This window comes from Microplitis mediator, chromosome 1 (assembly GCF_029852145.1).
Source record: "Microplitis mediator isolate UGA2020A chromosome 1, iyMicMedi2.1, whole genome shotgun sequence".
NCBI lineage: Eukaryota > Metazoa > Arthropoda > Insecta > Hymenoptera > Braconidae > Microplitis > Microplitis mediator.
The window spans coordinates 21,510,147-21,531,895 of NC_079969.1; the positions used below are offsets into that span (position 1 = coordinate 21,510,147).

The 21,749-nt window shown below is 27.6% G+C and overlaps 1 protein-coding gene across 2 annotated transcripts in view; it reads right to left on the reverse strand.

The window, feature by feature from the left end:
• The window catches only part of LOC130675445 (furin-like protease 2), a 265,829-nt gene that overhangs the window by 184,680 nt on the left and 59,400 nt on the right, over positions 1–21,749 (reverse strand). The window lies entirely within an intron of this gene.

Genomic DNA, 21,749 nt, shown 5'->3' on the forward strand with positions numbered 1-21,749 from the left:
AGAAAATATATTTTACTCCATTGACTTCTAATTATTATTTTATATTTAAAGAAATTCTACATTACCGACTCATTCATTTTACGATAGTTGTATTAGAATTTATGTTAACACAACTTGTATAATTTACTCTATAGTATCTGATTTTTTCTTTCTGGTAGTAGTATAAATTATAAAATAAAAATTACGATAGTCTATTGTAAAAATTATTATTGAAAACTTATAGTCCAGCGTTACAATACTATATAATGAAAATTACGATAGTTAAATCGTAAAAAATCCGTGAATTTTTTTTCCGTGTAGATGACTTTACAAATCTTACAGATAACGCTACTTAATATCTGAAAAAAAAAATTTACTTACAAATTGTAAAATTACTAATTGGTAGACGTAAAAATTAAATTCTAAATCAATATCTATCATGACTCATTAAATTTTTAAAAATCAATCGTTTTTATGTTTTTAGAAATCATACATATTTTATTCTAAGACTGCAGAGACAATACTGTTACTCGTCTGTGATAGAAAACCGAAACAAAAAAAACGAATGATGAGAAATTAATGAGAACATGATGACTCTGATAAAATACACTGGCTTGACTTTTATGTATTTATTTTGAGTGAAAGAAAAGAATGTGAATAGTGACATTGAATAGGGTTCTATTCTACAAAATTCTAGGTTTATTAATAAAAAAAAAATATTAAGTCGATTCATTGTATATTTCTTTAGTAGTCGTGTAACCTTATATACATAAAAAAATAACCTTTCCATGTGACCATATCATTAATTACCTTAAAATACGATCAGACATTTTTTTAGAGTCTTGTCTTTTAAATAGTTTAGTTATTTTATTATTTAAGTATATGACATGATCATAGAGACCGTTCAATATGCATTTACATTTGAGGTGTGCAATTTACACGAAACAAAAAGTGATACTGGAATAATAATAACACGACCTGAAACAAATTTTTGATCGATGCTGGGGTTCCAAATTGATTGGAACACGCTGAAAAAGGTGATAATACCTCCCATCTTAACAAGTAACTATTTCCATTTTGGCATTTTAAAGATTCTCATTTTTTATGTTAACTTTTTCTATCGAAGATGGTAAGCATTCTTATCCGAGATGATAATCATTACTATCTCAAAAGAGAAAATTTACAAATTTTTCAGATACACTGAGAGAACAATTTATCAAATATTAATACAATTTATCAATACACGGAGAAAAAAAAACAGTAACCATTGCTGCGTTGAACACTAATGCGGTCAGTATACTACACAAAATAACAAAATTTTTTTCAAAACCGTAAGAATTACTCTAACGGCAGCAATGGTTACTGTCTCCAACTATACTACAATCAGTAGTATTGAGCACATTACGGGGATACCCTAGTAAAAATGAAAACGAGGCGCTGGCTAGCGCGGTTTCAATGTTTTAGGTTATATATTTAAATATTCAAAATAATTATTATAACTACAAAATCAAATAAATAACTTGATAATGATAAATTTATGAATGCTTAAGATTAATATAAATAAATTAAACCAATCAACACTAATTACTTGATGGAATTAACATAAATTTATATAATAATAATACTATTTAATTAATTAATGAATTCAAACTGCAAAGAAAAAATTCAATAAACTATTTTTTATTATAAAATTTATAAATTTTGACAAATGTATACTGAAATACTTTAAACACATCAAATAGTTTTAAAATTTTAATGAACATTCTTATTTTTACTTATAGCGACTACTTATTTTTATGGCTAAGTAATCACCATTTTTATTGTATTTAATTCAATAAATTATTTTTCATTATAAAATTTATAATTTTTAACAAAAGTACTAAAATACTTTGAAAAAACTAAATATTTAAAAAATTTTCAAATTTTTAAATTAAATTAAACTTCAAGAGCATTCGGCATTTTTTCCACTTTGAAAGACACATCAAATTAATACTCCAGAATAAAATTTTTAATAACTCAGTTAGGTGACAATCCGCCATTTTGTTTTAATTGCCCACAATCGGAGTTCTACAATAGTGTCGTCTTTTCTCAATTTCCAAATATTAATTTTCAAACTATGTTATTTATTAAACTACTATATTATAATAATAATAAATTATAAATAAATTCATTTATGGGAAATTTATTGAATTATGCAGTTCTTATCATATTTTATTACACTGCTTACACGGAAAGAAAATTATGGGAAGTTTTCCTATGCATTATGGGAATGGTTTCCATAATGGTATGGGAACAGTACCTATACTACTATAGGGATGGTTCCCATATATTATGGGAACCATTCCCATAATAGTATGGGAATGATTCCCATACCATTATGGGAATGGTTCCCATATTGGTATAGGAACTATTCCTATAATATTATGGGAACTATTCCCATAATGTTATGGGAACCATCCCTATAATATCATTAAATTTTTTTTTTGCACAGTAGTGTAGAAATTTCCCAAAATTTGAATTTTCTTGAATGTTTTGTGCTGACAAAAAATTCTTGTTAAAAATTTCAATGTTCTTTGCCAAATACGATTTTTTTTGCAATGTTTGAATTTTTGTTTTTATGTTTAATAATATTTCTGTGTATTGTAGAAGTGATTACCACACTTTTCTTTAAATTAATTTTTTCATGATAATATGGGAACCATTCCCATAATATTATAGGAATGGTTCCCATAATGATATGGGAATGGTTCCCATAATATTATGGGAACCGTTCCCATAATGGTATGGGAACCATTCCAATTGCATTATGGGAATCATTCCCATAATATTATGGGAATAGTTCCCATACTATTATAGGAACCATTCCCATAATATTATGGGAATGGTTCCTATAATTTATGGGAATAGTTCCTATAAATTATAGGAACCATTCCCATAAATTATAGGAACGATTCCCATAATATTATAGAAAGTATTCTTATAAATTATAGGAACCATTCCTATAATTATAGGAACCATTCCTATAGTGTTATGGGTATCATTCCCATAATTATAGGAACTATTCCTATAATTATGGGAAACATTCCTATAATTATAGGAACCGCTCCCATAATTTATGGTCGTAATTCCTATGATGTTATAGGAAAAAATTTCACAAAATTATGGGAACCGCTGCTATAATTTTCTTTCCGTGTAGAAATTTTTAATAATGAATTAGAGGTTAATCAGTATTTTATGTAAACATAAATATACATTGAAGTGGACAATATATAGGCGTATGCTATGCCAATTTCTTCATCATAGATGGCGCACAATCTCTAGAACTGTCTTGATTTCGCTAGCTAGCACCTAGTTTAAAACGAGGCAGCACTCGTTTATTTTTACTAGAGCAGTAATAGTTACTCTACAAACATCAATTATTTACCTTTCGGAAAGTAACTATTACTCTTTATACTCGTCTCTTTGCGATACAACAGAGTTATGAGTAGTTGAAACTTCACTTTTGTTACTAATGCCGGACGCAGTAACCAGTCATGTCACAAACAACAATCGCAATCGCATTGCGCGCGCTTCACCAAAAGATAATATGAAATTAAATAAAAAAGTTATTGACAGTGTGAGGTTATGTTGCACTAGTTCTTTGACACTTATTTATTTTAATTGTTCAAGTATAAAAATAAGGAACATATCACATACTTAAAAGCATTCTCAGACAGTGCCCCCTCCCCAATTTTTAAAAATACGCAATGACTCTCAACTATTATATCCGTAGATATAATTGAACAATTAAAATTGCTTCGAAATTGAGTTGTGCAATAAAAGCTAACATATTTACTTTGAAAATGAAAAAATACTGGTATAACTTAACTATAGTTGTATACAATCTACGATTAATTTGAGCACGCGTGAAAACTAATAAAAAATTTCATCACGACGACTCTAAACTTGTACCGAATGCGTGATATTATTTTAATATCAGAAATGATATTGTTTTGGAATCACGATTTTTTAACGTTTTGTAGTCACAAAAAGCCAACTCACCAACTCATAAATAATTTAAACTTGTTAAAAAAAAACTTATTTATTAACCTACACATCAACTAATTAGCATATCATTTATTCTTAAACAAAGAAGTGTTTGAAGACACATCGTTATGGGTAAAAGTTTGACAAGTACATAACTACAAAAAGTTTTATACAATTTAAAAAAGTATTCTTTTTTTTGTAACTTTTTTATCCACTTTATCATAAAAAAGTTTTCACTAACTCTGAAAAATTTCTAGAAAATAGCGAGAATACTTATATATGCATGTGCACTTGATACCATTTTGTTAAAAAAGCTATAGAAGCTGGATTACGATGCACTCAATTGCTTTAGATAGACGATTCGAACTTAAACTTAAACCGTACCTCACTTATTACTTAAAATATAAACTTTTTATGAAATTTTACCTGTTTAAAAAAAAGTATTTACAGTAACGTTTAGATTTATTTATTGTACGATTCTTTATTCATCACACGTGCGAGTAATATGTGGACGTTTTACGTTGATCCTGTAAATTTACGTTACCGAATATTCTTTATTTTTTGCGGCTTTGCCAAATCAATCATGGATATCACAAAGCAAGCACCAGTATAGCCGATTATGCCATTAGTTGTTGGGATATATCGCGGCAATGTGGCGCTCTAAATCGACTGGACGAGATTGATCGCGTCGCTGACAGTACAATGTATTTCTATTGTCACTAATAAAATTTATTATTTTTAAATAAGCGGTTTTTATGTTTCAAATAATTTTTGACTCATGAGTTATAAACAGTAATTAGTGAAAAATTAAATTATGTAATAAATTATTAGATGGAAGCACGGGACACAACAAAATACCCAAGTAATTTATTCCTATGATTTGTTAAGACAGTACGATTAATTTTTATCTGCTTTAAACAAATCTTTCATTACTTCGCGATAGCATTAACAAAAAAAATTTTTAAGTACAATGAGATACGTCAAATATTTGGTGAAAAAAAAAATTGTAGGTAGGTTTTATAAAAATCTAGTCTTCTACATAAAATTGTATAACACAACGTTGGGTAAATGTTTGCCATATGTTCAAAGTAGTCGAAAAAGTTCAAAAATTATTATCGGTGTAAAAGTTTAGAAATGATAACTATTTGAATTTTGCCAATTAAAAAAAAAAATTCTACTTTCAGTTTTCTTTCAATGACAAATTTTTAAGTGATTTTATTTCAATCAAAATTTTGTTACTGGATGCAAATTTGAGGCTTTTCTTGTGAGTAGCAAATAATGTCCAAGCAAGACAGAATCGAATTAACTGATTGTCAATGACCTAAACGCATTATTTCGAAATAATTATGCGGTATAGTTAATTGTCTAGTGATGGACAGAGCTGTTAATTCACATCCCATCTCAATTTACCTCGACTAATGGGCTCTTTACATATTCGTGTTTACTTAAATGATGAAAAGAAAGAACTGCTAATTTCTCGAATGTTTAATACAGATAATGGAATCATTATTTCGTATAGCAAAGCTGTAAAAGAGATAATAGTCAAACCATTTGAGATACATGTGCAGAAGTTGTAGTACTCGAGTGGGACATAATGCGGTCGGACGGACGACCAACTATTCTATACACTCTCTTCACCTCTTTACCAACAGTTATATGAACGCAAAATCGGGAGCTCACGTTCACAATTTGGGTATTCATTATTTCATGTGGTTCGCAACCCGCATATTCTCTCCCACACTGTGGACAGCTATTGGTGAGAGAACAAGAGCACCAAAAGAAACATACTACTGAATTGGATTTAGCTTGACATTTCTCAATTTTGTTTCGTCCTATTTCTCTGTCTCATATTCTATGGGCTAGATTTGAATTAAACAGTACTATTGTAATAATGTACTGCAATTACAAAATAAAAGTACCCGCATATTTTTTATCTTTACATTTAATCGTTGATTTTTTACTCTGGAAAAATTTTAGGCACGTCAATATATATACATATTTTACAACTCAATTTTACGTCAAATATGACATTTTTTTAGTGATGGAATATTTAACAATCAATTTAAATTACCAAGAAAATTTATGGAATTAATTTCAAAAGATTTACAGCTTATTTATGATTACTTGATGCTTTTAAATTTATCGTAACAATTAATATTTTCAATTTAAGTAATTAAACATCTGTACCCAGTGTAATCAATTATAAAAGTCACAACCTATAATTTAGACTTTTTTTTTCGACGCTAATTTAAGAAGTCTTTTTTACTTTTATTAAACTTTTATTATTTGATTTAATTGCGATGTGAAAATTAAACTTTTGTAATACTTGATATTAATGGTAACAAGACTACTGCTATCATAAATAATAAGTTGTATCGATCGGAAAAATAAGTTTAAGTTTGAACTGAAAAGTGTTGGAGAATTATTAAGACTTTCCAATACAGTAGAAATTTTTTATTTTAAAATAACTTGCAGGGATGATATATATTTTTTGATGTAGTGAAATAACTATGGTGAAAATAAATGTTTATTGAATAGCTTATAAAATTTTCGTCACAAAATATGTCAGCGTTTGTGGTCAAATGAATTTTCCCCTTATGAAAATAAATAGACTACTAATCGATGCGCATCCAAATTTAATGTATTTTTTAATAATAGATGTTTTAAATTTTTAATATAAATTATAAAAAAAGAGATGAATGTTAACAGGGTATTTAAGAAAGCAAAAGTTTATAAACTAAACACATACATTTTTTTTTTTTTTTGTTATACAATTAACTTTTGCACACCTCAAGCGTGAACGCGCTGCGTCTGTTTACGATCGAAATTATATATTCGATTAATTCACTCACGTCAAATTATCACTACACTTTTTGGATTACACTAAACCCACACGAAAAAATATATATGTGACATATATGCATCAATGTATCGGCTATATGGGACATATATGTTATTTATATATTTTTTTGTGCGGGAAATGGGCTAAATTGTAACTCGTCTAAAGATAATTTATTAATGAATAATTTTGACCTGGTATTAAATCGATTCATTATTCTATTGATTTAAAATAAATTATTTTTATCCAAGAAACCAGTCCTTTCAATTGTTACGTAGGGATCTTTGGAAACACGACAACTTTCGAAAAATGTAATATATTGGCCTAATTTTTTTCTAGTAGATTTGTATCTTTTGTCGCAAGAACCCCTTTGAAAATCACTATGTACATCCTTTTTGTTTAATTGTAATTAATAAAAATAACTTAAAACCGGTAATTCATGAAAAATTTAACTGCCATTTTATATTTTTATTATTGTTATTTTTTCTGTTTTTCCTCCACCAACTACTGGTAGCAGCACAAGTGTGACAGTAGAATAAAAAAATCAAAAGTGACATCTAAGAAAAAGGGCGGGAAATTTGAAAAAAATTTTCAATATTAACCCTTAACAGCCACATGGGGTGACTAGTCTCCCCAGGCTTGAAAAAGTGAAATTAGAGGTCTTAAACCTTTCAAATAAATACAATAAAAAAAGTGGAATTAGCGGTCTTAAACCCCATGTGGCCGTTATGCGGCCTGGGTGAGGTGTGGCCGTTAAGGGTTGAAAATTAAACTGAAAGAAAAAGCTCAAAAAACTAAACTAAAAGTTAATTAATAATTGATAATGTAAAGAAATAATAAAATATTGATAATTATCATGAGCGATTGAGGTGTGAACTTTTGGATTTTCCAACATTTTTATGATTATAACATTACAAGTTATTAATTATGGTTCAATTTAATTCAATTTAAAATTTTTAAATTTATTAATAAAAAGACATGATTTATAGAGTCAAAATTTGACTCAAATTTCATTGGAATATTTTATCAATTTAATTTTTATTATAAAATGATTAGTATTTTTTAAAATAAAATACAATAAGTATTTTCAAAAATTTATAAAGAATAAAAATAAATATAAATTGTCACGATCGGAGTGAGTGAAGGCGACGGGCGAAGGGGTTATTTTATTAATTTATTATTTAATATCGGAATACCGAATTATCTCGTTCTATAACTCAACCAAGGAGTTCGATTGAACCGTCACGTGGCTAGTGTGAGAACATATGAGTGATTGGGCACCGATTTATTAAATTATAAGTTATAATATGAAATTATTTTTATTCTGTCATCCAACCAAGGAATTCGGCTCACGTGGCTGATATAAGAATGTTATAATTTCGTATCGTTTATAACTTATTTGTCTATTTGTACCGAGCGGATGTACTATAGACTGTCCCGTTCAATGACCTGCGTGGCGTTAGGGTAGGTCCGGGATTTTTGAGCGAGAGGGATATTGGGTCGGTGAATATAGGCCCTCGAGAAGACCGTGTTCTTTCTCTGTCTTACTTAAATTTACTATGACTCAAATTACAAGCACTTGAATGCCGGAGAAAAAGGATAGTAAATGAAAAGACGAATGTATATAAAAAAAAAAACATGTGTAGTATATTGATAAGTTAAATTTTACATAAAAATATTATAATTTTAGACTTACCCAGAAGGGTTGATATACTTGCACACACACTCACTCCAAATTCACCAATTTGAATTTGTGCACACAGGAATTTACAATGTTTATGACAGTTTTATTGAGATTCACAGGTTGAATCTATTCAAACGAACGCACTGCACGCTGAACCGAAAGGCCGGCTTTGCCTTCGAGTGAATTTGCTAAGATTTTTAGGTTTTTATTAGCTGAATTAACTATTCCCGAACAAGAACTCCGATTTGGACGTCACGTGAAGGGGTTTAATTAATTTTAACGCGAACTCAAATGATTTTATTTTAGGTATCCAACCTAGGAGTCCAGATGCCTAGGCGAAGGGCCGTCACGAGGAAAGGTTTTAAAAATAAAATTTAAGTCGCGTAATTTATAATTTTTGGTAAAAGGATCGAGTTGCGTTTATCGATCTAGGAGTCCGGTTGCCTAGGCTGTGGACCGTCACGAGAGCGAATTTTGAAGTCGATTCAGTGAGTCTTACTCGCGGATGGATCCGACAAAGGTTTAAATTACAAAAGTAAAGAAAATTGAATTCCGGTTATCGATCTAGGAGTCCGGTTGCCTAGGCTGTGGACCGTCACGAGAACGAATTTTGGAATCTTGCTCGCGGATAGATCCGACAAGGGTTTCGGTAGTAGAAGTAATGACTTTTGATGTTAAATTTCAATATTCAAGTCCGTTTATCGATCTAGGAGTCCGGTTGCCTAGGCTGTGGACCGTCACGAGAACGAATTTTGGAATCTTGCTCGCGGATAGATCCGACAAGGGTTTTAGTTGCGGCGGTAATGACTGACTTTGATTATTTTTCATGGGTTTATATAGCAAGGGTTTAATAGAAAAGTGGGGCTGAATGATGTCACATCTCTAAGACAAAAGTGGGTTAAAAAAAGGGAAAGAAAAATAAAATAGAGAAGTTTTGATTTTTGACAGCTGAGAGTAAAATATGAGGTTCAAGGGGTCACGGAATTTGATAGCGACCGGATGCAGATAGAAAAATAACTCCATGGTGGACCGTGGGACACCTTAAAACAATGTCTCTTTGACAAATATATGATGACATTTATTACCAATATTTTAGATGTCCTCAAAGAAAATAATTTTTAAAAACAAAAATCAAGAGGGAAAAATTTCCATATAGTGAAAAGGGGAAAGAGAGGTTTCGCGGGGTACCGTGAGACTTGGTCTCCATGTCAAATATATGATGACTTTTACGATCAATATATTATGTACTCTAGAAAAATATAATTATTTTAAAAAACAAAAATAGAGAGGAAAAATTTTTGGTGATAGAAAAAGGTACCGAAAGGTTCCGCGGGATACCGTGGGACTTGCTGGTCATAGTCGTAGAAATTTGAGTCGAACTAGATCAAGGAAATATCTTGATGAATTTATATGACATTTACGATGACATTTACAATGATCTGAGGGACTCGCGGCGGACATCTGGAAAACATTGAGTCGGTGATCTCATTGCAAGGGACCGGCCGTAGCGTTGCAGCTGTGCATAGAGGAAAGAGACATACTACTTTTCTAGTGGTTGTTCCTATTCTCGTCTCTCTTTCTCTCGTGTTTTGACCGTTCATACGTACATACTTTTCTGTGGGAATTCAGAACAAACCCAAAAAGAGCTAGATGAATATATAGGTGTGAAAGAATATACACATGAATATACCCTCACATATACGTACACGCATTTGTATACATATTATTGGGTGTGCTTTGAACTACGCAGTCAAATTCTTATTTTAATAAAAAAATAAAAAAAAAAATTAGAAGAATTAAAAAAAATTAAAGTACGGTTAAATCGCGATCCATTTGTAACGATCGTTACAAAATGAAAAAATTGAATTATTAAAAATAAATTACCTTCGCGTATCCGAATTTGGAAAAATAAAAAATATGTACTTTCAAATTTTGGAATAAAAAAAATAGTGAAAGCCGTAATTCTTATTACTGACCAAAAGATTACAACATAAATCAAGAAAAATTTTTTTTAATAAATCAATGAAAATTTATAACCGACATTAATGTCGATAGATTGATTTATTATTACTAATGTGATTTTTGAAGTATAAATGAAATATATATATGTAATTAATTATAAAGCCATGCATGAAATTATAATCCAACAATTGCTTAACTTGCCATCCAAGAGGTAGAAATAATATTATAATGTTTCTAAAACTACGAAGATAAATGAGAACATTATCTCAAGACTCTCAAATCGTATGGAAATTATGCAGAATTACTTTAAAAGCCATTAAGTAACAATGCAATTGAATTTAAAAATATTAAAATTTTTTAACATCTAGTACAAATTATAAAATTAACTTCATATTCTTTGTTTGTCTCTATATATTTATATAATGTATCGAGATTTATGATTTTTGATATTTAAATACACTGTAAAAAATCGGGAGTGAATACGGTTTTTATTATTTCAATTCGAATTTACTCCGGTCCAGAGTTTTAATACTAAAATAAATTAATATTTAATAGAAACAACTGTTAATTAGAAACATAATTATTTCAATAAATAATTGACTCAAATATTAATAATTAAACTTAAAATATTGTGTCTTTAATTTCTAAAATGTTGTTATGGAAATATTTGACATTTCGGTGCAATATAAAACGTTATCTCGTGATATGGTTGATGTCGGTCATATGACAGTTTGTAAAACAGTGGAATCATATTTGTCAAAATTTTCTCAGCGGCTTATAATTTTTAAAAATCATTTCGCGTGAATATATAGAAAAAGAGCTTGTAATTATTCCCGTACTCAATATAAATGTCAAAATATCAAAGGCCTAAGCTCACTATGTGTTAGTAATTTTTTTTATAATTAATATTTTCCAAAACTCCCCTTTGGAATGAAATTAACTCTAAGGGAATTAAATAAATAAGAAGTCATTCACTTAGCGTTCACTCCGCAAATTTTTTACAGTGTATTTATTATAACACACTTGCAAAAACGTTATATTTTAGTCAGTAAATTATCTTTTTTGTACCTAAATTAAAGCTAAACGTAATAATACAAAATAAAATAAAAATTTGAAATAAATTTATATTTGACATAATTAATTATTCAAATCACGTATTTTATAAAGTAATTATTAATTGAATTATAGAAATATGGTGGAAATAATTGTCATACATATATTCTGATTGTCATAATTTCATATTTTGTTGCGTTAATTTTTTTAATAAAAAAACAAAAAAATAACTTAATTATTTTTCTGTTAAGATTTCAATTATATTTCGAACAACTTAAATAATTAAATTACAAGCTGTCATTTCGAGGTAACGAACGTATTACGCGAGAAATTAAAACAAAATTTCATAAAAATATTAATGAAACAGGAAATTATATTCTGTCATGTTATGTTGAGACGCAATAAAATAAAATAAAATTATTGAATGTAACAGACATTACTCTCATATATAATTTGATATTCTTTATATAAAAAATATAGGGTAGAGGTACCATTTTCGGCAACTTTAGGGCCAATTTTAGACACCATTAATTTTAATAAAATTATCTGTAAACGGCGTAATAACATAATTAATCTTTTAAATGCGTACAGATACTTTTATCACACTGTTAAAAAGAAAATTTTATTTTATACTTTTTCACTAATTAAAATAAAGTATTAAATGACCAAAAATATACCAGTAGCCATAAATAGTACTTCTACCCTATGTTGTAAAAAAAAAAAAACAGTGTAAATCCACGCTATCCTGGTGTTAAGGTTATAAGTGTTAAATTTCAACACGAAAACGATATTAATATAACATCGGTAGCGGTGTTTAAAAAAAAGTGGTTTGTTTATTTTTCGAGTAGAGTATCAGAGGTCATTTTTTATTGCTGCAAAAATTAATGATACGACAGATTCACCATTTTTTGAAGAAGTCCAAAGAAAATTTATCTACAGTTACGTGCTAATGTTAATTTAATGAAATACAGAAAACAGATTTCTATGAGTAAATTCTCTTTACAAACTAAATCAGCGCAAAAAATAAAATAAAATTATGTATCTGAAGATCAGACGTTTTTCGCGCAACGAAAATGAAAAAAATTTTTGTAATTTAACTGCTTAAGGTGACTTAAGGCGTAGTTCTGGGTAGCTTGCAATCTTCGATTGACATACTAATACCTATGCAAAATATTTTGGAAATCTAGATCCAGTAGATTTATTACTTCTCATTTTGGTTTTTTTACTTTCGTTCCGCAAAAACGTTCCGATTTTCAGGTACATTTAAAATCAATTATTACCTTATGAAAAACATCAGAGTTATCCTAAAAATAATTATACTACTGTTTCTAAATATTTAATTTGATAAGTGATCTAAAATATCAGCAATTTGATCAGTTTAATAAAAATTACGTTGCATATTCTATAGGTAATGAAATTATTTTCATCTCAATCGACGATAATTTCGTAATTTTAACGAAATATTATTTTTTTCTGTTTTGTACATCTTAAAACACAAACTCTGATCGGAGTTAAATTATTTAAAATGTACACCGTTTTAACACTGCATGTTTTACAGTGCATATAATTCAATTTTAAGTATTCCTATGTTAATTTATTTTCTTATAATGATGAGATAATTCAATAAAATTCTTCTTATTATTTATAAATTGTAATGCTATTCGTTTTAATACTCTACAATTATAATGAAATTTAATTAACGATAATCGACATTGGAAAAGAAATTGAATAATTAAATCTCTGTCGATTCAATTTTCTTTCATTTATATTCATTTTTCATTTGTTAAGTGCACTCCAATTTTGACATAAATTTTTTGTGTTTTACTTTTTATCTTTCCAACACGCTGAATCATTCATCTTGTTCGTTTTGCATTAGTTACGACTTACGACACAAACAAATGTACATCAACTTTAGAACTATACCATCCAATTCAACTGATTGAATTCAAAACAAAAAAAAAAACATAAAAAAACTCGATAATGATAAATAAATTTCAGATGATCCATCAATCACTTTGATAAGTACTCTCTAATTTCTGATGACATTTCATTATAGTTTATGCAATAACTAATTATCTTGACGTTACATTCGAAAGTCATCCAATATGTGAGAAACTTTTGTATGAAATAGTTAGTAGTTTAATTTCACTGTTTCGAATTAGTTTTATGAATTATTTCAGACTTTCGGAATATTTTTAAATACCAATGAGATAAAAGCACCAATTATTGATACTACACTGCAAATCCAAGTGTTTTGTTTTAAAACACTTTAAGCGTTTAAATACTTGTAGTCACTTACTAAACACTTTTTAGTGTTTAAAGTGTAGTAAACACTTTAAACGTTTAATTTTAACACACATAAAGTGTTTTAGATAATAAGGCACTTAAAGTGTTTAGGCATTAATACACACTTTAAGTGTTTAGTGTCATTAATTAATAATATAAATATTTTTAAAATAAAAATAATAATTTTTCCATTGAAGTACAATCAATTGAATTTTTATAATAATATTTCTAATATTAAAAATAATAGTTGCCTTTGAATAAAAGTCGTTATTGATTGTTGTCATATCCTGGAATAATATTCTTATCATCAGAAGATTCAGATAATTATTGCATCACACATTCAGCATAAAAGAAGAAATGGAATTTAGTATAAATTAAAAATATATTTGTATTTTTGTCCAAAAAAAAAAGCTCTAAAAAATGTTTACACTTGAAAAAAATTAGAAACCATAGAAGTAACTTTAAAATAACTGGTTATTTATTGAGTTATAAAAATCATTCAGAATCTGAAAATATACAGTATAATACAAATAATTAATTTCAATAATATAATAAAAGAACTAGAAAAAGATCGTCAACACATTTAATAAAAATTAGTTAAAATTTGAAAAATTAAATAAATAAATATTCATTTTCTTCCATTAAGTGTAACATAAATTTTATAATATTGTTCGAATGTTACTTTTAAATTATGTCCATATTACTGCCATAGCATCTTCCAATTGTGACAGTCCTTACAAATTTCCGCATTTGTTTTATCCATCTTAAGAACTGGAATAGAGATTGAATAGTACCATTAATAGTCATAAAATCTACAATAACAGAATCTTAGGTTGATGAGCAAATTTTATTGTAGAGAAATTAATATTAAAAATTAATAATTTAATTAAATATTTAATTTTCATTATTATTTAATATTTAATTATTTATAAAAAATATTAAATTTGGAGAATAGTCAATATATATTATATATGTACTTTATACAAAATATTATTAGATTATTAATTTTAAATATTTATTATTTTAATTTAATATTCGATTGTAATTTTTATCACAAATTTTGTGTTAAATTCATTGATTTATTTTTAAAATATTTATTTATTTTTCCTTAATTGTACAACGTTACGTTTTTTACAGGTTATATCTTACGTATATTTGAATATATTTTTATAATTTTTATATTTATTTTTCAAATATTAAATAATCAATAATAAATATTTTAAATTAATAATTTAATAATATTTAGTAGAAATTACATTAAATAATACTATAATAATTTATATCAATAAATAATACATACGGATAGTTAACCTTAATTATGTTGGAACACTTGAAAAAGTATATAAGCACAATTTTCTTCACTAATATTTACAAATAAGTAGTAAATAATATTTATCAAAATGTTCAATTTAAATCACTATAGTGATTCAGTATACTGAATATAATTATTAAGCACATATACAATTCGCACTTTTAAAACACGTGTTGTGTATGTAGCAACTTCAACATTTAGTTTTTGTGTAAACCCTGTGCGCGCGCATCGTAAAGATGCGGATCATACATTAACATATATGATAGTACATTTAGTAATGTATGGCCTAAGATTAAAATGAAAATAACTAGAAAACAATGCAGAATTCGAATGAACTTTATTTAAACTAATTTGTAGGAAATAAAATTGTCTATAAAAAAGATCCCATAACATTTTTTGATAAGTCTGATAGTTTTGCTGGAAAAGTAAAAAGATCTGAAAATTTATTATAGATTTGACTTCCAGCTCCGATAATTTTCGAATGGATGGATTTATCAAAAAATGATAAGAGACCTTTTTTGTAGAGCGTTAAATTTTCTACAATAATATGCTATGGACTTATTCATATGACGTGCGAATGCCGAGCTAGAAAAATAAAAAAAAATAAAATTTTTTTCCCATGTTAACTTTGAAGATATAAAAAATGTATTAGTTCAAGAATATCTCTATCGTCGTTTAAAATTAAAAATTTAACATTTATTTTAATAATAAATTAAGATCGTTTAGAATTCATTGGATGATATGAACCGAGTTCAATCATTTGTAAAATTTTATTTTTAATACAAAAAAATACGTTTTGATACATCTATATCGTAATGCATAAATATATTTGAAAATTATTACACTTTTATATTTTGAAATTGTTATTTGTATCATTTGTCGATTGACAAAATTGATAGAATTTTTTTAAACTGTTTAAGAAATTTAAACGTTTTATAATATACATGTTTTTTAGATTAAACGTTTTTTCTGAAAAAGTGTTTAATTCCGGTATATCTGTTTTAATTTAAAACACTCGATGTTTTTTTAAACGTTTAATGTAACAGTAAGCGCTTTATAATAAAACACATAGAAGTGTTTTTTTCTTTAAACGGATAAAACGTTTTCGGATTAAACACCTAAGTGTGTTACGCGAACCTTTAAAACACTTGTAATGACTTATGCGATTGTTTAAACGTTTATACCGTTTTACTTCTAAGCGCTTAAGTTGCAGAAAACACTAACGTGTTTTATTTTAACACACTAAGTTAAACACTTGGATTTGCAGTGTACTCGGTAAGAAATAGGGCGCGAATATGGATTTTATTTAAATGCGGATCCACTCTGTGAACTGTCACTTAAAGTTTCGGAATGTAAAAAAAACGTCACATGGGTAGAAAATAGTGAGTTTTTTTTTTAACGGAGTGATTTCGGTGTAATGTGAATTTTATTTTAATCTACATCCACTCTGATTCGAAGTTCTATTGTTAAAATGAAGTTTCCTTCAGAGAAAATTTCGCTGCGAGGGAATTAAATAAATAAAACAATCATCCGCTTCGCATTAACCCCAGATTTAATCCACATTTACTCCACCAATTGTTTAGTGAGTTAAAATCCCGAAGTCACTCTGGCATAGCAAGTTTTCTGGAGTTTAGTGTAAAAAATCACTGCGCATATCGAATAAACACATAATTATTATCAGTTGGAAATGTAAAACTGCATAAATATATTTACTGTATCAAGCAGGAAATCCTTTTTTTTCTGTGTAAGTATAGATTTTTAAAGTTTTTCGATAAAAAATTCAATTGCAAAAAAATGTATCTTTCGTAATATTCAAAAAATTTTATTTTAATCAATAGGATTAAACTGCGTCGTAAAAGGTAAAGAAAAATTTTACTTCTTCTCTGAGTGAAATTCCGAAAGAACTAAATAGATGTCAAAATTATCCACTTTGAAAATTTTTTCAATCAAATATTCACTGCAAAATAGTGATTTTCATTAGTTGGTTTTTGGAGACTAATTATTTTTGTTTGAAATGCTATGGTGTCATAGTAAAACCGGACCATGTTGGTCATCTGACGGAAATAGAAATAAATACATGCAAAAATTACTATGACCATAATAAAATTTACAATGGTTATAATAATTTATGGTATAATCGTTGTCAATTTTGTTCTGGCCATAATAATTTTTACAATATATTTATTTTAATTTCCGTTGGGTAGCCAACATTGTCTGGCTTTACTACGACACCATAGTATTTCAAACGAGAATAATTTTTCTGTGTACACAGGTTTTAGCATTTAGTTACATTAACAATGAAATAAAAACATTTTATAAATAAATTTATTGAACGGTAAAATATTATAAAATTTTTAAATTCGTTTAATTTACTACAGTGATGATCTACACGCTATTACAGTTGGATACGATGTTCCAAATTAATCTATTTTTAACGTTATGTTAGCGTGTCTACTTATACCTCTGACTTATGATATGATTTATAACTCAAATTTAACATATCCAGAATATTTAACTCAAGATAATTGATGATGAAGGTTTAATATGTAGCACCTATTAAAATTTTGCGGAAAATCATATTTTATGTAATTCAAGCTATTTTATCTGGTATACTGTACAAAATTTTCAGGTTTGAGTTAAAAAAAACCTGAATTTGTCTGTTTTGACTTGAATGAATCCCTAGTAAGTCAAGTTAGCCAAAAGCAAGTCATAATGATACGTGTTTTTCATTCATTTTTTATTTATTTTTGAATAAGTTGACTTACTTAGTATCCATTTAAGTCAGAAAGTCAATTTTGACTTGATTTCGATTTAATTGGCTCGACTTTAAGTGAAACCAGTAAATTTAAGTTATTATTTTGAGTCGGAAAATAAACGCGCATTAAATCCAGAGTGAATGCAGAGCAGATGATTGTTTATTTATTTCATTTCCTATGAGTGAAATTCACTCCTAAAGAAAGTTCATTTTAACATTAAAATTCTGAATCGGAATGAATGCGGATTGAAATAAAATTCAGACCACTCCAAAAAGACTCTCTATTTACTACGCATGCACACTCTAAAACCAAATGTGTAGTCAAAATTAACACACTTCCCAAATAACATTGAAACGCCATAAGCAATCTATAGATATTTAATACACCGTGAAACGTGTTTTAAATGACTACAAAAAACTATAGTTTTGCTTATGGCCTTAAACATCGAACACATTTAATATGTGTTAAAATAATACACTTGTAACACACTTGGTTTTAGAGTGTGCGGAGTTATTTTTCTTAACTCCAGAATTCCGAACGATGAAGTAAATGAGGATTGATATACGATCTATATTCATTCTGAATTAACTTCAAATTTTTTACAGTGTAGTCAAGTTAATAATCCAGATAAGTTTACATCAAATTTTTATTCATATATAAAAATTATGCCTTTGAAAATAATAACGATTTTTTTTTTTATTTAATACAGTGAGTATTTTATTTGTTATTTGTTATTTTGAGATTTATTATTTTTAATTATATGCTTCATTTATAAAAATTTTTCAGCGAACGAATAATTACACTAGCTGCTAATGCAATTTTAATCAGTCCACCTGTATAACCGTACTGTTTTTCATCTAGATTTATGTTGAACTTTCATTTTTTGTTGTTACATTACCGGCGTTATTTTAAATCAAATTAGCTTGTTGAAGAAAAGTTTAATAAAAAAAATTATTTAATTTTAAAAAATGGAGTGTTATTGATTTTTTTTTTTTTTTGTTAACAAACACGATACGAGTGATTTTTTTTTATGAATTTTAAAATTGAAAAGAAAAAAAAATGTAAATTAATAAAATGTAATATTTAATTCACGAATTATTGAATTTCAAATAATAATTATTTGATTAATTATTTTAACCTCTCCAACAATGAAATTACGAAAAATAAAGATTAACTTGTGAGCAAAAAACAACAAAAGTTAAAAAGTATAACAAACGTTGTCAATAATACTCCAATAAACTTTTATATTTAGAAACAATAAAAATCTTATCGGTACTGCGGCCATTCATTTAGTATGACAGGTTTAATAAGAAAAAAAAAAAATCGAAACAACAAAACATAACAAATACTGAAAAATCTTATAAATTGTTCTATTATATAATTTATAAAAGAAGACAAGGCAAAATTACTCTTATAAAAAGTTATTGACATTTTTAACGATTTCAACATTCATTTGTACAACTTTGAAAATGAAAAATTCATTTAATTTGAACTGAAACAGACCTTTTACATAATTAATTAAAATATTATGGATATTTTTTTTTTTTTATGAAACAAATAAAGTGTTAATGTAAATATCTACACGCTAATGAAATTAATATTCACTTCTGGTTAAATAAATTCAATTTTGGTATTTAAGGTAATCAAGGGAGGCGCCCTTGTAAGGCGCCTTTTAAGATAATTAATTGGGTGGCGTTAATCAAAAAAAGTTTTATCTGACAAAAACCAAGTGTCAAAAATTTATGGCCTCTAGTGATTTAAATGATTGTGTGAAGGAATTTCAAATACCAATGGTCTGAAAGTTGCATTTAATATTTAGTGTTGAAATAAAAAAATTCAAAAAATTTGTTTATGTAAAAATATAACAATTACAAAACATCTAGATTTTTATGTGCGCACAACATTTAATTAAGCACTGCAGTAGGTTTATATTTCACACCAATTTGACAGTTTCAAGTCTTCGGGGGCAATTTATGCACCAGAAGTTTTTTATTTCGTTCATTTTAGCGTAAAAAGCTTCAGTTACGACATTACTACACGAAACCATCTTATATGCCCATATAAAAAAATATGTATCCGGGAATATGTTCCAAAAATAGCACATATACGACAATACTAAAGATATAGGTCGCATATATACTATTTTGCCAAGATGTATTTTGTCGTACGGGTGAAAAAAAGCTCTATTTTTTTACGGAAAAAAGAAAACAACAAAAATTAAATTTTCGTCAACTAACGCGGCGCTTTTAATAGAAAACTAGAAAAGATTTTTGAAAAAAATTTATTTTAGGAATCTCCGAACGCACCCTACCGATCAAGCTCAATTATTCGCAGCTTGTAGGAATTAATAAGCCGCGTCGAATGCCACCTTGAAGATCAAAATTGGTTTATCCGTTCAAAAGTTACAGAATATTTACATACGTACACACGTACATACAATCGGACATTATCTTGAAAATTGTCAGAATAGATCCCTAAAACATCAAAACGTCAAGATCTGTTAGAAATTCGGTTTTCGAAAATCAGACCGAAACCAATAACTTCCCTTTTTTTTGAAAATTTTCAATTTTCTTAGCGGGAAGAAGAAAAAAATAAAATTAATAATTGAAAATTGAATAAAAATGCACAATTACAAAAAAACTAATTGTATAAAATAAAAGTAATGATTAAAAATAAAATGAGCGATTGAGATGTGCACTTTTGGATTTTCCAACTTTTTTTTCCTATTAGCAGCATTGAAAGTACAGTTCCAGTATCTGTTTAGCTTCGGAATAAGTCAATTTTAGACCGATGCTATTTAGCAGATTGAAAATTATCGGTTCTTTCCCCGAGGCAGAGAAAACGTCGAGTCCCTGCCTGTTGCATTAGCTTCTCATTTCATTTATGACTTGTCAGAATAGTATTTGCTTATTGTGAACCTCTGAATAATCATATGTCATTCTAACTAACCAAGTTGTCAGTTAAATTTATACATATTCGCTTTTGGGCTTTAATTGTCTCATTTGAACTGGCCCCAGATATTTAGACTATGTTTCAATGCAATGCAGGTAAATTATGAGAAATCTATTATGTGACGAGTGATAAAACACGATTTCAGACATTGTGCAATAACAGCCTTCACTTATTACTCAGGATGTCAACTTCACCCTTATCCTCAAACGTCTTGTTTCATCCCTTTTCATACACGGAGAAAAAAATATTGCTCCTCGAACGATCTAAAGTATAGTAACTCGTAGATCGTTACCACAACAATACGTATGCTTATGGTAACAATACCGTATCGTTCCAGTAACTATCTATTAGATAGCTGTGAGCCCTATACGACTTTCCGTAGTCGTCACCTCACACGGCACCGTCTAACCTAACTAAACATCCATTTTCGCGCCAACTTTTGAATATTGTATAATTGTTGCTAGCAGACGTTTAATAAAAAAAATAGTGTAAAAAATAATTGTGATGTTGAAATATGGACCCACGGATAATTAATAAATTAACAGAGTAGAATCTCCATAACTATGTTGATACATTTATTGATAAGTGTTTTTTTATGCTTTTTGTAATCAAATATACATTCATAACCAAAAATCTAAATATTATATATAGTCGATGTTTTATAATTTAAATGTGATACGTAAATAGAAGAAAAATAATCAATAAACAAATGAGATCTGAATTAATATTAAATTTAAAATTAAATTACTAATAAATAAATTGGGAAAATTAAAAGATATATTTATATTTATATTTAAAATTTATTTAGACTATAACTAACTAATAAATCAGTTTTATAAATTATTTTATTTAATCAAAGTTATTTGCTTATCATTTATTTATGAATGATAAAGGTTTTTA